Raw genomic sequence first — 15,375 nt, 5'->3', positions numbered from 1 at the left:
TTCAGGCATTTGCGTGATGTTGGTGTACAACAAACATACGTGTTTCGTTTTACCCAACTATCCAGTGTGTCAATCACACCTTTCAGCTATTTTTTTGCAAACCAAATCCTCGAATACTCGAATACTTGTGGGTTTCTAATAGCCACCTGTGTAAATATTCATGTCAAAGATACCACAGGGGTAGTAAGTGTTCTTCAGAGTGCTTTGACCTCCAAAAACTGTTTGGTTTAGGAAACAATTAATGTTGTAGTGTTTGTATCTACTAGATTACTTGCTACACGTAACACGTTTGAACAACTACTTGAAAAGCCACATGTTACACGTAGCAAACACATGACTGACTACTTGGAAAGTTTCTTGCTAGATGTACTTACGTCTGAAGAGCTTCAAGAAAAACTAAAGCATCATCCACGGAGCTTCTACTCAGAATGTGAAACGTATATAAATGCAACATATAACATACAAAACAACCCAGTTTAATATTTAAATAAAAGAAAACGAAAAATTAAAACATCATCCATCTTACAATCAAAATGCGAAACGTATACAATTTGTTTGTTTTTTTAATTTCGTGCAAAGCTACACGAGGGCTATCTGCGCTAGCCCTCCCTAATTTAGCAGTGTAAGAATAGAGGGAAGGCAGCTTGTCATCACCATCCACCGCCAACTCTTGGGCTACTCTTTTACCAACGAATAGTGGGATTGACTGTCACATTATAACGCCCCACGGCTGAAAGGACGAGCATGTTTGGTACAACGGGGATTCGAACCCGCGACCCTCAGATTACGAGTCGAACGCCTTTACCAACCTGGCCATGCCGGGCCGTGAAACATATACAGATGCAACACATAACATACAAAACAATCCAGTTTAAAATTAAATACAAGAAAAAAAAAATCAAAGTTCAATGTTTCTGTGCCACTTTGTTTCCCAAAATGACTTTAACTGCCCAGTTTGTGTCCAAAGCTAAGGGCAAACAACGCATGTTTAATTTAATGCAAAACACACAAAGATTCAGTATGCATTGAGCTGTAAATTTAAATGTCTCTATTATATTCTGAAACAGATCTAATTTTAAAACATATTATGAGTTTGAGTTCAGACATTCAAAACGCTTACAATAAAACATGCTTATTGTCTCAACTGATAAAACACCAAATATTTGATATTAACAGTTTACTGCTTTTCATTCAGACGTTTTTCAAGTCTCGACCCGGCGTGGCCGAGTGATTAGGGAGTTTGACTCCTAAACTAAGGGTCGCGGGATTGCATTCCGTTCCCCAGATGTACTCGTCCTTTCAGGCGTGGGGGAATTATAATGTGATGGTCAGTCCCACTATTCTTTGGTAAAAGTGTATGAAAAGAGTTGGCGTTGGGTTGTAATGACTAGCTGCTTTCCCTCTAGCGTCGCATCACTAAATTATGGACGGCTAGCGCAGTCCTCATGTAGCTGTGCGCAAAATCTAAACCAAAGTTTCTTTATGTCTCAACCTAAATCATTTCAGTTGTTTTATAACATGCCGTCATTTTTGAGATAGGAATGACATTTTTAAACTTTTCTATATTTTAAACTGAGATATTGAGAAGTTATAAATGAATTTAGAAGTTTAAGGTGTATATTCGTTATTAACGTGTGGACTGTACCTGAAGGGATCTGTAATCATACGCCACGAAGAAGGGGTGACTTAAACAATTTGATTGGCGTGTTTGGACCGTGAATTCGAAGGTTCATGCTTTACGTCCTGATTCTGAAAAAAACACGTGTTGCATTTCTGGACCTTTAATGCACTGTAAGAGCATTGATCGAATCTCACTATTTACAGATGAGAATAGCTCAAAAGTTGCCAGTAGGCGCTATTGAATAACTTTCTTTTCTTCATAATTTATGAGCTCAGAATTAGTGACGGCTATGAGCAGATAAGTGTAGATTTACGTTAGAACCTTAAACAAAAACGTAATTAGAGGGGCACTCATTTTAGTGCACAACTCCACCAGGTAGCGCCGATCATGTGTCTGTGTGTCCGTCGTCATTAACGGACATTCTACATAAGTCCACCAAGTTTAATCAAAATCAGATTATTTTTGACTGAGTTAAAGGACCAAAAATAATATAAACAAAAACAGCTGGTCCCACGTTAACAAATAGCGATTTTTTTGGATGTTCATGACTTTAGTGCGACCTTGAACATTGATGTTTACTCTTCAAAAACTAATCACTTTTTAAGTTTGGTCATACTCAAATGCATAACAACTTTTGTCCACATCAATTCATTTGTTTTCAAAACATCTTGCTAAGAAACACACACATAGTGGTGAAAACGTAACCTCCGTCCACCTCCGTCGTGGAGGTAAAAGAGATGGACAGGAGCTAACCTCCGTCGTGGAGGTAAAAGAGATGGACAGGAGCTAACCTCCGTCGTGGAGGTAAAAGAGATGGACAAGAGCTAACCTCTTAAAATGTAATATTTTTTTCAAATACTTCAGAGATGTGGACTCTGTTTTTGATTAATTGTGAATTTATTAACATCATTAGCTTTGATTTAATGGAATCATAAAATGTAATTGCATAAAAAAAGCAAAAACTGAACAAATAGTGGAAAGTCAAAGAGCTTAAAAATATAATTTTTACAGTTCATCCTTAGTGAAGAAAAATTTAGAAACTCAATGTCTATTGAAGCCTTCATAGCAGATAAAGAAGTGTTCTATAGTGTTAACATACATACATATAACGGATTGAATAATCACACTTCGTAATAACTGATTTTCAAATTGAATATTAACGTTAATTCTACAATAATTATTTAGTTTTATAGACTATCCAACGTGCCATGCACCTTAATTAGATATCTAAGTATAACTTTTCCTTCTTTCTCGCGTAGTTTCTGATAAATTGTTATTACCAGGTTGACTGGTCTCAACGTCTCTTGCGATGAAATTTAAATTCCTTGTCCCTCATGAAAGCTGTATAAACACGTGTGACTACATTTCAAACTTGAAACTCGTTTCTTCAAGTCCACGTTCTTATTTCCGTACACTTTGTGAAAAACAAAGGTGTCAGCACTTTAACGTGTTAAAATACTTAACGTGAACATGGATGTAAACATGAATTACCATACACATCGATAAACATAGTTTGATTATTAAAGTCGTGTATAGGACATACATAGACACACAGAAAAGATGTAATAACATCAAATAGTTATGATGTTCTTAGAAGCATCTATATTTGCGTCTGTTGTAACATACAATTTTGTATTTGAGCAGTAAATGCTATATCATATATGCAGCTATTGAAAATTCTCAAAAATACCGTTTTGTTTCTACGATCATTTGGACTTGATCTACGACTCAACCCGACAACCCTGTAACAGAAAAAAAGAAACAACAACAACTTACTGAAAATGTAAGAATACAGAGTAATGAAACGAATTCTTATTCAGATTTTCATTTGAAAATATACAAATATATCGAGGTCACGTGATGTAAAAAGAGAAAAACGATGATTTAGACACATTTTATTATGAAAAGACTGTATTTCAATATTCAGTTTCTTCAATTTGTTCGTTGTTAAACCCAAAGCTCCCGCAATGTCTGCTATCCCCAGTCACAATGATTGAACATCGTATTTTAGCGTTATAACCCCTCAAGCAACGCGGATCCACCGGCAGTAAAACTTGTCCAGGAAATAAAAACATAAGTTTGCTACAGAAGAGCTAACAGAGGGCGCTTAAAACATTATATGATACAGGGCTGGAGTTTGTAAGCCAGTGAAGGAACGACATTGCAACAGGCTTGGATTATCATGACCTTTTTAGACTCGTTTTATTATTTACTCACCTGAAACGTGTACACACTGTTTATGAATACATATAGATAGAAGTGTAGGTATTGTTATAACCTTTCATTGTAAGTACACGAAAAGCATTGAAGAGGTTTGAAGTGTTCCTTATCCTTCTTATGTGTTGTATCAGGCGACGTGGTCTTCATAGCAGAAGACATGGGGCAAGAAGTGAATTTTGTACTAACTCATTGAAATCTGAACTGACATAACTGAAGAGTTCTTAGGATCAGTATGCTGAAGTACAATTTATTTAAGAAATAAAAACATTTTAGGCTTTATATGTAAGGCTACAACAGATGTATTCTTTTTCATTTAAAGTTTATGTGTATTATTTGAGTAAACATGTCTAACAAATCAAGACACGCTTAAAGTACTTAATATATTATTCTTAATGCGTAAATATGTTATTCCAGAGGTCCTCGTTTGACAGCCCATCTTTTCAGCAGAAGAGTGCGCGAAGTGTTTTTGAAACTCCACTCATGCTCTCGCTGTTCACTGAATACGTGAGACTGAGCTTCGGAACAAACATAGCAGCTGTCTACCAAGTGGAAATAGTTCGTTGTTCACCTTTACTGTTAACATAATGAAATATCGTAAAATTTGTAAGCCAGAAGATGATACTTATAAGCATGCCTGTACACTACTGCAGAATGATGGATAAAGCAACAGATACCTCTGTATGGAAACCAGATTCTTTTCTGATAATTGTATTCCAATCCAATTGTTCTTTATGGGTATTTTAATGATATAACTATCTAGAAGCTTGAACTGTACTAATAACCAATACATTATCTTAAAAAAATCTGAATTATAGGAAAAGAATAAAGTTATGATTATTACGCTCGTGTAAGTATGACTACGGTTACTTAGTTAATTTCATAAAGAGCGGTAGATCAGTTGTAGTAACAAATCGAAAAGTTTAAATAACAGATTAAAGAGGTGGATCTTTACGTACAACAGAGAACATAAATGTTTCCTTTATATTAAAAATAGCATACATGATAAGATACTCAAAGAGATGTCTGTGCTCTGCTCACCACTGGTTGGTATCGAAACCAGATTTCTAGCGGGTGTGAGTCCGCAGACATTCTGCTGTGTCACTGGTGGCAAACACGATATACCAACCTGTATAATAGAAAGGATCAAATGATCTTCTGTTTGAGAGTTAACCTGGAAAAGCACCAGAGGTGTAGGAGGCAAATTAAAAATGGGAGAGCCCAAGGTTTATTTGAAGAGAGAAACGAGAGAATGTACACCACAGGTGCACCCATTATTGCCGGGATCATGGACTCGCACGAGGACCCTAGAAGCTCTTAGTTTCTATATTAAGTTTGACGCAATCTTACACTTTTTCTGAAAGTAATTTTTTTCTAATTCTGATGCATTTTTACTGGGAGAGAGTGAAAAGTGAGGGGAGCCTTCCCCCTTTTCCTGCACCACTATGTACATAAACACACTAGTATATAAACAATCAAGTTAACTATATATATCACGATTCGTTGAAAATGAGTTTTTTTTAGAAGACTAACACAGAATCCACTAGAAAAGTTACTAGTTGATTTTGACCCAGTTACTTTTATCAAGTATAATCCAAATGCACTGCTTGTGGCCATTGTACAAAGGACGTAGACATCATCAGCCTAGATGAAAGTTGGTGTGAAACTAGGTCTTGATTATATTCGCAGTTAACATACAGACCTTGAAAAGCATTGTATATATTTTTAACTAGTGTATATGTCCACAAGATTTAGATGGGAGCTTCTTGGAAGATGACATGGTGTTTAATGTACGAGAATATTCAAATTTTAAGCATGTATAAATTATATTACAGATTCATTCATCCTTATTTCTTACTGGGATTCGAAGGAAGGCAAACAGAGAATAACGCTTACGGCTTGAAGCAGTTACTCTTACCAAATAGCGGGAATGACTGATACTCGTATATAACACCCGCAGGTAAACATACGAAACGTGTTATGTGACAGCACGTCTTGAATCCGAAATCCTTGAGTTTTCCCAGTCCAATTCGTTAGCCGTGTGGCCGTGCTTGACTCGGTATAGATTTTAAGATGATAAATTTAACATGGGGAAGACTGTGACATATTTCAAACATAAATAAACATCGAAACAACACTACAATAATTTCATTGATTTTATAAAATATGAAACAAATTGTAAAGTTTAATGTTATACATGACCTGTTTTAAATTCCATTCTTATCACGTCTTACGAATTACAATTTAAAGTGAAACATTCAATCAGTGTTTGTTTACTTGGGGCTACTCATATATCTGAGGACATTTAATAGAAGTAATATATTGTTTAAACTACAGTTATGTATTACTACCTGGAATACCTGTCCATTGGACAGATGAACTAAAACCTTTTCTATAGCAAAGGATGACAAATTGTGCTTTTACTTTCTTAATATAATAAACATTAAAAATGCATTAAAGTACAATAAGGTACCAGTATTGACAATAAAGGCATACTGTTTTAAAGAATTATATCAATAAAAAATTAGATTGCGGGGGTCCACTCATACCTCATGTCATCCTGTATCGCCATGTCAAGTCTGATGCTGATTGGTCGAGAAATGTGTATCAGTATAAGGAACAAACAGACACACATGTTGATGTTGATTTATATAGATTGCAAAATATCCTTGTTTTTCGACAGTAAATAATCGTGTTTGTTTGTTTTTGAATTTCGCGCAAAGCTACTCAAGAGCTACCTGGGCTAGCCGTCCCTAATTTAGTAGTGTAAGACTAGAGGGAAGGCAGCTAGTCATCACCACCCACCGCCAACTCTTGGGCTACTCTTTTACCAACGAATAGTGGGATTGACCGTCATATTATAACGCTTCCACAGCTGAAAGGGCGAGCATGTTTGATGTGACGGGGATTCGAACCCGCGACCCTCACTGAGGTTACGAGTCGAACGCCGTAACCCACCTGGTCATGCCGGGCCAATCGTGGTTTAAAAGGTGAATTACTTTGTTTAAATGAATACATTGTATAACATAAATAGTTGATCCAAACCCACAGTGTGCTTGGCTCACAATAGATGTGTAGGTGTAATTCAATAATAATGATAAACTATGCAATAAAATTTCTACACTTTGTGTCATTTTAGCACTGGTGACAAAGCACTTGTTTAAGTACTCTTTCTATAGAAAGCAATATATATAGATATACATAACCTAGTTGCTCTGCAAGGCTATTTGTATACAAATATGAACAGGAATATGACTGTATAATGATCAATGTGCTTTTACAATAAACATTACAAGTATTAGCCAGTTAATATTTACATGATCAACATTGATATTGTTGGCCTTTCTGATCATCTAACTTGAAACGAACCGCGCCTTTATAATAAATCAATTGTACCAGAACCAAAAACTCGTGTGAAACACACTGAAGCGTACCACTTAGTGCACGAGAGACATGAACAAAAAAGTGCAGCTCGTTTAAATCTAGATAAAAAAGTTTTTACTTCTTCAACGAGAGACAGAGAACATAGTGTTGAACTTGCACGGTTATTTGTTTTAAAGATGTTTTCACGTTTAAAAAAAGCCCATCACATTTCCCAATACTTAATGAATTCTATAGGAATTCTAGGAATTACAAGACAATTTGTAGAGACAGACAATCTCGGCTGCAAACCGGGTGATGCGTGCGGAGGGGACTAGATGTTGAGCCCAGTGCTTAAGCAGAAGAGGGAGGGACTAGTGAAAGAAGGGGTAGTAGACAGGGACAGAAATGAAAGTAGCAGAGGACCAGGTTATTGGTTTTGTCACGTGAAAAAACTGAACTTTAGCTTGGTACACGGATTTACTGTCAATCCCTGGGTGGAGAGAAGCAATTATACGTACTTAGTCCTAGGATATAGAATCAAGTATCCAAGAAACACTGAGAATTGTTTGGTTTGTTAAAAATAAAAAAGAGGGAGCTACAGCTAGAATGTCTTCTTGTGTTTGACAGTTTGGTATGTGTTTTGGAACTCTGATTTGTTAGAGTACAGCTTGTTCTATGATTGCAAACTTTACATCGATATATAGATGTGTGACAGCAGAACGTAACCAATACACAAATATGAAGGATGGTATGTAATAACAACTAAATTTAGGCTTTGAACTTAGGGCGTTTTTGCTTAAAGAGAAGAAAAAATTACTAGAAAAGTATTGGATTTTTATTGGCTGTAAACTAAGATGGATTCGTTGCTAAAATTCGCAAGTTACACACGCTCAATATAAGTAAAATTACGACATATTGAACTGAATGTCTGTAACAAAAATGTTGGTTATATAGCAAAGCTCTTAGATATTTATGAAAAAAACACCAATATGCCACGTGTATCTGTCAGTAAAAAATTCAATTTTTGAGTAAAATGGCAAAGTTTTTGTGTAATATCTATCACAATATTCACTTTTAAATAGTTTGAGATTTCAATAAACTTCAATGTTAGTTCTATAATTGCGTTTTTATCGTTTTTTACTTTGGAGGATGAGATAAAAAATTTTATCATGTTCGTATTTAACATAATTGTTATAAATTATTGCATATATGGCCGTATTTATAACAACATTATTTTAACAGTTAACTAAAAAAGGAAACACTGCATTAAAAACAGAAAGATCAAACCTGTGATGAAAAACAACATTTAAATAATCAAAACAAAACTTTGCAACTAATCAATAAAACAGCATACAGAGTACCTAAACCCACTTCCTCAAAGTTCATGCACAAATACTCAAATACACAAACAATACCAGATAGACTCCTACATAGTACAATAAAATATTTCGATAGAAATTGGAGAAGAAATGAGCTGTTGTGTGAACTAGACAGGTATTGCATATATGATGAAGAGAGTCCTAAACACCTCTCCCAGATAAACTTGTACATTAGGTCATTAAGGTCCTAAATATTCAAAGCTACTCGAGGGCTATCTGCGCTAACCGTCCCTAATTTTGCAGTGTAAGACCAGAGGGAAGGCATCTAGTCATCACCACACACCGCCAACTCTTGGGCTACTCTTTTACCAACGAATAGTGGGATTGGCCGTCACATTATAACGCCCCCACGGCTGAAAGGGCGAGCATGTTTGGCGCGACGGGGATGCGAACCCGCGACCCTCGGATTACGAGTCGCACGTCTTAACGCGTTTGGCCATGCCGGGCCTGCCGGAACCCTTGAATGCGAAAGTAAATATATTGAGAAACAAAAAACTACAAAATAACTTTAAAAAAGTAAAATTCATCCTTTGCTTCGAAATCAAACGAAACTCAGTTCTTCATAACTGAGATTAAGGTTTTGTTATGTTACGAATAGCTCAGCGGTATGTCTGTGGACTTACAACGCTAAAAACCCGGTTTCGATACCCATGGTGAGCAGAGCATAGATAGCCCATCGTGTAGCTTTGTGCTTAATGAAAGAAAAATGTTACGAATAACAACAGTTTTTTTATCTCAAATATTTTGGGTAATAATAAAACATTATTATTGTTCTGTAGAGAGGAGAAAAACGTTTCCTCTGATAGATTGTTTTGGCAGAGTATTCATGATGAAACTTTGTGGAATGGACGGCAACTTCCTATTGTGGAGACACAAGTACAGGGGACGATGTTTAGAAAGTCTTCTTTTCGTCTTGTCCCCCGCTAGTACAGCGGTGTGTTTCCGGATTTACAACGCTAAAATCAGGTGTTCGATTCCCCTCAGTGGGTTGAGCAGATAGCCCTTTGTGGCTTTGCTATACGAAAAACACAAACACACACTCTTTTTGTCTTCAGAAACGTCTTCCTCTACACTTCTGTCTCCACAACAGACAGTTGCCGTCCATTATACAAAGTTTCATCAAAATGTTTCCTATTGTTCAGACATTACTATGAGGGGTTCGATTCCTTCCCGGTGGTCTCAGCAGATAGCCCACAGTGGCTTTGTTAGAAGAAAACACAAACAAACACACATAGGTTACTTATTCGACACAATTTACTTAGCAAATCAATTAATTTATAAAATTCCATAAAAAAAAACAAGCACAGTGTCGTCGTTGTTTGCGTAAAAATACGCAAACGTTGAGCATAAATGCATGTTTTGAATTATTTGGCTGTAAATGAGAAAATGGCACAGTTTTTTTTTCAACAAACTTTGATGAGAAGGTCAGTAAACTACTTAGCTGAAATCAATCTTATGTGGGGACAATTCTAAATTTTAAGAAACTGTATTTGGTTTGTCTGTTTTTGAATTTCACGCAAAGTTACAAGAGGGCTATCTGCGCTAGCCGTCCCTAATTTAGCAGTGTAAGACTAGAGGGAAGGCAGCTAGTCATCATCACCCACCTCCAACTCATAGGCTACTCTTTTACCAATGAATAGTGGGATTGACCGTAACTTTATAACGCCCCACGGCTGAAATGACCAGTTTTTAGGTATAATGATAATTCGCTTCCTTCTATACGTCTAACGTTTTCCTCTTGATTCAACTGCTTCAAACATACTTTAGTAAATGCTCATCTGTTTAGGTAGGCCGGATTTACATTCATAAGAACACAAGACGTGATTAAATTTAATAAAACGAAACAGCTCGAAATTCGCTCCGTGTGTTCCTATTACCTTATATATATACATATACATAAATGCACATAAATAGTTTTTAGTAACAATGAATTGTTTATTGTTTAAAATAATGTAATTTTTACATCTGACATTAAATTGTAATCAAAGCCACGAACAGAGAAGAACTCCATGTAACATCTACATCAAACTGCACACTCACTCACAAAAACCAATATTTCTGCCCAGCAACGTATTTAAAAATATGTCTAACTTAATTATTACATTTTAATGTAAGAAACTGGTCATTAAAAATGGAAATTAAAAAATATTTTTTATCTCAGGAAGATCTTCGAGTTAAACCAGCAGTTAGTTACAGTAGTTAGTACCATATCTAACAACAATGATCTTACGTCAAATTGGTGCATTAAAACTAAGCCTAAATCCACACAAAATTCCATATGTAGGTTAAGTGTTTTATGGATACTCCAGTAAGATAAGATGGTAAAATTTTTCTCAGTTGTTACCAGGTGTTCAAGGCTGAATTAAATAACCAAGGATGATTCCCCGTACCTTTCTGTATTCGATAGGTATTTTATAACACTTCAAACTCTTTATGCTGTAAATGTGCCATTTAAAACCTGTAGGACCCAGCATGGCTAGGTGGGTTAAGGCGTTCGACTCGTAATCTGAGAGTCGTTGGTTCGAATCCCGGTCGCACCAAACATGCTCGTCCTTTCAGCAGTGGGGGCGTTATAATGATACGGTCAATCCAATTTGCGTTGGTAAAAGAGTAGCCTAGGAGTTGGTGATGGGTGGTGATGACTAGCTGCCTTCCCTTTAGTCTTACACTGCTAAATTAGGGACGGCTAGCGCAGATGGCCCTCGAGTAGCTTTTCGCGAAATTCCAAAACTAAACCAAACTAAAAGCTTGTATGTTCCAAGAATAATTTACCTTCTACTTTTGGTAGTTCATCTTCTGTATCCTATAACCTCCAATATGTCATCACTGTTTTTATTGTTTTTAACCACTAATAACTTTCTCAGAATATTTAAACTGCTACAATAATGCTATTTTATTGGTTGATACTTGTGACGTTTCTCAAGCTTTTTTAGTTGGGGCCAGAAAACTTGAGAATTATTTTAAATTCATTCATAATTTTTTGTTGTCCCCCAACAACTCAGCTCTAAATCTGAAGTCTCATACCGTTAAAATCCGGATTTCGATACTTGTAGTGGGCAGAACACAGACAGCCCATTGTGTAGCTTCGTGCTTAACAGGAAACGAACAAAAACAAATTAGGTTTGAGGTAGAATAATACTTTATTTTAGCTACAAAGATCTCTAGAGGTTTTCTTTTCTCACAAAGTAAGATCAACGAACAGAACTGACCTTTTAACATGTTTTAATGTTTTATTATTTCTACAAATTGAGAGTTATAATCCCACCACTCATGTTTCATATTTGATCTCACCATTTTGACCATATTTAATTAAAATATTGACTTGTTTTCCTTTGAAACGTCTTCAATACTTCGTTGTTATTTCTCTTGGTAACTTTTACATTTTTTACAGAGTTGGTGCCTGGCACGACCTGTTAGCTAGAATACTCCATTCGAATTTTGCGGGACGCAGGACCAAATCCGTCCGTGAACAAGCTTGCATTTCCAGCCGTGGCAACGTTATCATGTATAATCCGTCACAACACGTATATTCTTTAGTAAAAGAGTATCCTAAGAATTTGGCGGTAAGTAGTGTTGACTAGCTGCCTTCTATCCAGCCTGTCTCTTCAAAATCAGAGACGGCTAGCGCAGATAGTTCTCGAATAGCTTTGCGCGAAAATTCAAGAAAACAAAACTTTCATAAAGCTCGTTTCATTTTCAGTTTTGAAATAAATTCAGGAGGAAACAGCAGTATTTCTTTTCATGTTAAAACTACGTCAATATTCGTCCTATTTTATTCACTGCATAAACGTTTTAAATTATATTATAAAGAGAAAGTCTGTTATAACACTGTCCAACGCTTTCAGATTCACTGATGAATGTATAACATTTGATATACCAGCAACGTATATCGCGTTACACTTTTCCATTTCTTTATATAAAAGGAAGTTAACCTGTGCTGTCTTGAGAAAATTTACCATTACACGTATATGACTCGTTATTCTCAACCAATAACAAAGCAGCTTACATTTCTATAGCTGCTTATTTAGCGCCCGTTTCTGCTTTCAAACATTCCTCAACTAGATTTTCAATTTCCCTCAAATTTGAGAAATTTTAAATTTATGATTTCAATTACTTATCTACTTTCCTTGCAATCGTATATTTTAAAATCAAGTGATGACATACGAAATGTGTGTGTTTTGTTATAGCAAAGCCACATCGGGCTATCTGCTGCATCTACCGAGGGGAATCGAACCCTGATTTTAGCGTTGCAAATCCGTAGACTTACCGCTGTAACAGCGGAGGACATCAAATGGTAATAAATTCATCTTTGGATAGGTTTTCAGTTGTAAATATAACTACGAATTACAAAGTTTTAAATATGCGCTTCGGAGCGCTAGTTAAATGTTTCTTTGCATATAAATTTATGCTAACCGTAGAGTAACTAGATTTACCGAATTGCAGGTAGTGTATGCGAATTTCAAACACGACATGTGTCATTTTCAAATACTATCATTCGTTAGTTCCATGACATTTTAGGCATAAATCCAATACCTCTTTGAGGTAACCTTATTTTGTCGTAGTGAGTTTCATATTATGCGTTCCAATCGTAACACTATTTAACTGTTCTCAGTTACTGTTCATGTACCGAGTTTCGTTCCTCGTGTCTCTTACGATACATTTATTACAGTTAAAATATTAAAATTATCTTAAACTCAGCTATTTTCTCTCTGTGTCTCATTTTGTAATTTTTCTTGTGTGGTTAAGCACAAAGCTGCACAATGGGCTATCTGTACTCTGCCTACCACGGGTATCGAAACCCGGTTTCTTGCGGTTTGAGTCCGCAGAAATACCGCTGTGCGACTGGGATGCTCTTTCATAGCAATAATTTCATAAACATTTACCTGTAATCTTTGGCTATTTTGTTTAATCTTTTTGCTTTCGTTTTAACTACATTTGTTTTTTCTTGTATTTTTGCCTATTGTCATATCCTAGTGATGTAACAATCATTTGTGAACTTCTACTACGTTCCTATATTCCTACTATGTTCCTCCTGCCAATTTAAATAGACTCTTTCTTGACATCCGTCTGTTTAAAATCAAGTTATTAATTAATCTATTAATCAGAGTTTTCGTTAAATTTTTTTATGTGCAAGTAATCTTTGAACTTCTTTTTTGTATTTCCCTGAATATCAAATTATTTATTATAATTTGGTCTTGTTTTTAAGTAGCCTGTTACTAAACAATTTGGCCTGGCATGGCCAAGCGTGTTAAGGCGTTCGACTTGTAATCCGAGGGTCGCCCTCCTAACCGTGAGGGCGTTATAATGTTACGGTCAATCCCACTATTTGTTAGTAAAAAGAGTAGCCCAAGAGTTGGCGGTGGGTGGTGATGAGTAGCTGCCTTCCCTCTAGTCTTACACTGCTAAATTAGGGACGGCTCGTGCAGATAGCCCTCGTGCAGCTTTGCGCGAGATTCAAAACAAACAAACTGTTCACTTACATATTTTAAACTTCAAATTCATATCACCAATAATCATCTGAGTGAAACGATTGATTAAAAATTTTACTCACTTCGTTGAAACGATGACTTATTATACTGTTGCCTACTCTGTCGCTTTATTGTTATTTTGTGGTTAAGCTACACAAATAAACGTTTTTGCTCTGCCCACCTCACGTATCAAAACACGTTTTCTAGTGATATGTCCAGTGGAAATTCCGCTGTGTTAATGGGTGGCTTCTTTTTTTGGTTCCCCCGCTAGTACAGCGGTAAGTCTACTGATTTACAACGCTAAAATCATGGGTTCGATTCCCCTTGGCGGGGCTCAGCAGGTAGCCCGATGTGGCTTTGGTAAAGAAAACACACACATACTTTTTTCTAGTATTTACGTATTACAGACATGATAGGGTTAGATACATTTCGCCTTTTCTCTCCCCTGGTAGATAAAACCTGGTTTTTATCAAATAATATTTAATTACTACGTGAGAGTTAGCGTATCCGGCACATACTCTGACCTTTTACGGAGCAATGTTCATGTAGGTAATTACTTTAATATTCGTGTGAATAAATACATTTGCTCTTCACCCGTTGTTGCTAAAGTTTGCACACGACAAACAATTTCACGTCATAGAAAACGTAATAATGTACATACTCAGGACGATTTGCCAGCCTTGATTTAGAAATGACAGACTAGAGGATATGGAACTTTTCAACACCACCACCCATCGCTTCTCTTGGGCTACTCTAATCGAATATTGGTATCGACCATGACATGATAACGTCCTCACCAACCATGCAATGCAAAAACTTTTACGACGAATTTGTATTACATAGCTTTTAGTAAAATATATGTGAGCGTATGTCTTAAATTAAGTCTATGAGGCGTAAAAAAATTGTTTGTTAACGTTCAGCACACGTCTACTCAAGAGGTTATCTACCCCCCTTCCTCTGTGAGACGGGATCTAACGGATTCAAGCGATATAAGTCGCGTTGATCATCATTGAACCACCAGAGGATAAACGTGAAATACGTTAGCGAGCAAAGCTACTGGTCACACAGATTTATTCTGCTATATTCTTACACGTGTCTGCGATTTCCTGTTCTGTGAACGGGTCACTTTACGAAAACAAAACTGCACCTTCGTTACAAGGAGCTTGGTCTCAGAAACTCACGCAGACCAGTCGATCTAAGAAAATAAGACAATTGACAAACTGACAGGTGGGCGTGCGTTAGCAAAAGCTGAATGGCGCGTGCCTCAATACAAACTTCTTGTGTTTACGGAGTTTAAAAAGAAAGAAAGTTAACACAATACAGAAGG

This window comes from Tachypleus tridentatus, chromosome 1 (genome assembly GCF_004210375.1).
Source record: "Tachypleus tridentatus isolate NWPU-2018 chromosome 1, ASM421037v1, whole genome shotgun sequence".
In the NCBI taxonomy this organism is placed as follows: domain Eukaryota; kingdom Metazoa; phylum Arthropoda; class Merostomata; order Xiphosura; family Limulidae; genus Tachypleus; species Tachypleus tridentatus.
The sequence above is the reverse complement of the archived record's forward strand: the minus strand, read 5'-3'. Positions refer to the sequence as shown.